This window comes from Lactuca virosa, chromosome 9 (genome assembly GCF_052849685.1).
Source record: "Lactuca virosa cultivar CGN04683 chromosome 9, Lactuca_virosa_CGN04683_v6, whole genome shotgun sequence".
NCBI lineage: Eukaryota > Viridiplantae > Streptophyta > Magnoliopsida > Asterales > Asteraceae > Lactuca > Lactuca virosa.
The window spans coordinates 295970158-295973226 of record NC_136434.1 but is presented as its reverse complement, the minus strand read 5'-3'; positions in this window follow the sequence as shown (position 1 = coordinate 295973226).

Below are 3069 nucleotides of genomic sequence, written 5' to 3'. Positions count from 1 at the left end.
CTAAAATCGGCCCACTCTTATTTTCACACACTTGTTCCAATTTTGTGAGCCAATGACACCTTTATATATTATGGAGGATTAGGGTTACATCCATGTAAATCCTAATACCCATGACCTTTCATTTACATAGGATCCATGGGTTAAAAGCTCCATGGACCATCCATGAAAGCTTAGCCCAACCTAAATGAACTTGGCCCATTCCATATATATAAGAGCCATATTTAATTAGTTCTTTTTGATCACTTAATTAATTCTAAATTAATTCTTGATCAATACTAATTAAATAATATGATTCCATATTAATATATTAGAACTTATAATATATTAATATAAATCATAAATATACTATTCTCAAAAGACTATCCATATAAATTGTGCCGGTGAAGTGCAACCCAAATGGACAATGCCGGGTCGGGTCAAGTACATACCAAATATAGTTATGGACTTAGACATTAATCCAACACTTGGGTGGTTGCAGCATGAACTGTCACTGTTTGTTATTTCGTTGACGACTCCGAGCCTTGTCGTCCCTTCCGCTTGCTATTCTTTCCCTTCTTGTTATCGCTCTCCTTCTTGTTTTCAGTTTCCCCTGCTTTTTCGCCCATCTTGTTGTTGTGGTCGTACAACTTCTTGGCCAACCTTTTGGCGCTGTCAAAGGTTTCAGGATTTGCGGCTATCACGTTTCCTTGAATTGGGGAGGTTAATCCCCAGATGAATCGTTCGATCTTCTTTCCTTCCGAGGTAATCATGCCAGGGCACAACAGATACAGTTCACTAAACCTTGATATGTAGGCATCGATGTCCGAGTTTCGGACTGTGAGGTTCCATAACTCTTTCTCCATTTTCTGAACCTCACCACGCGAGCAGTATTCGGCCATTAGCATTTCTTTCAGTTCCGCCCATGGCATGACATTAGCCACCGGAAGAGTCATAGTCTCCACATGTCTATTCCACCAGGTGAGGGCTTGATCAACAAATATACATGCTGCAAACTTCACCTTGAATTCTTCAGTGCATCCGCATATCTCGAACACCGATTCCACCTTCTCAATCCATCTTTTCAGGGTTATTATACCCCCAGTTCCATTAAAGGTTCGCAGTTTGGCGTTGGTGAAATCTTTATAGGAGCATGTCCTGGTAGGCCCCTGGTTGATTCCGTTGCTTGAACTTTCGGCCCCCTGTCTGTTGCCTCCACCATTGTTTCCATCGTGAAACTGCGCCCGCGCTGCAGTGACTGCAGCAGATACAGCCACTTGAAATGCAACCGAGTTGATTTCTGGTGGCGGCGGTGGTTGATTGTTTCCACGGTTTGGTCTTTGCGGCATCTTGTTGTCATGGAATAGAAAGATGTTGAGTACGCATCGTGTTTATGTTGGGAATTCCATGAATCGATTGTGCATCTAAGTGGTTCCACAGATTTACACCAAAATATAAAACACATAGCAGATAACAACATCACAATAAAACACATAATATTTTTCCACTAATAATATCCGTCTTTGATACATGAAAATTTGCCCGAAAGGGCATACATAAGGGTACAAAGTTTGACAGCATAACGACTCTATGAGTTGTGTGATCACTTAAACATAGTGTCGGCAATACATAGTGTAGTGCGCATAAAAGAAACATAACACTAGTAGGGAGGTCTACTGATCCGGAGTGCTCCAAGATGTGTCAGGTGGTGGGGCTGATGACGTGGATGCGCCCTGAAGACGTGCCACCTGTCGTTCTGTGGCTCGTAGTCGATCCTCCCAAATTGCTTGACGTACATGAAATTTATGGATTACTTCCTGAGTTTCTCGTTCCGCTCTTGCCACTGCGGCTCGCATCTGATTCAATTGCTCGGCTGTGTCCTAGGCTAGGTCGCCAGTGTTCCATAACTGCCTCACCATGACAGGTTGTGCTCGCTCAGCCGGTCCTCCATCCCTCAAGTCATAGAACTCACGATCCATGCCAAACGGGGGACGCTTTCCCTGTTGTCTGCTCCATCTCCAAATGTCGATACCACAGGGAGGGGTAGGGCCGTTAGGGCCCATTCGGTGAGCTGGCACCCTCACTGGGTATGGGGGGGTTGATGACTACAGACTCAGTGTCTGAATCATCGTCGTTGTCGTCACCAGACTCTTCTTCTTCAATGTCTGCCACAGGTTATGTAGGTCCCTCTTCGATTTCTTCTTCCGGTTCCTCTTCTTCCACAGGTTATGTAGGTCCCTCTTCGATTTCCTCGTCGGATTCCTCTAGCCATCCGTTATTTCCCTGATTGGGAAGGTAGGGATCTCCAGGGTGGTGGAAACCAGCCATACTGACTGCACGAGGGTGCGTAAAGAAATCACGTTTTGAATATCCCCCATCGTATATTTTTAGTTGCTTAAGTTTTGGGTTCCCTAGACTTTTGGAGAGTAAGGTAGGCTTTTGGACTCATTTCCCGCTATGATTGCTCCCGAACACATGTTGGTCATATTCTGAATACATATAGTTCATCAGGCTATATTTATCCCTAATATGACTACATAACTGCCCAGGTTTAATCATAGTGTTCGATTTCCTCCAGAAGCCTTTATTTGATGTTGGTAGATTGTTATCCCAGTATGCGCACATAAGTATGAAATTTTATTTTTGTTCAGAGTTATTTATTCCCATTATGTTTATAGTTGCATATCATATATGGTTAGATATGCTAGTTCACTATAAACAAAGCTCTGATACCAACCTGTCACACCCCCAAACCAGACGGCGGAAACGTCTGAGGGCTCGTGTGACTTAAATTGAAATATCATCACAATAAATATACATGAATCATAACATAAACATCACCATGCATTAATACATTACAACTGACCTTGTTCACATCAAGTACATTGTTTACATTACAACATCACAGAAAATAAATTGTTTAACGGTTGACATTTCACAAAAGAAATTTCAGAAACACGCTTGATGATTCTTCATTCTAACGGTTACCTAAGAATACAAGTTATTTTGAAAACGGTCAACATATATAATGTTCGTGAGTTCATAAGCATGTTTGATATAAAAATAGTTTGTATTGTTTGTAAAACCCAGAAA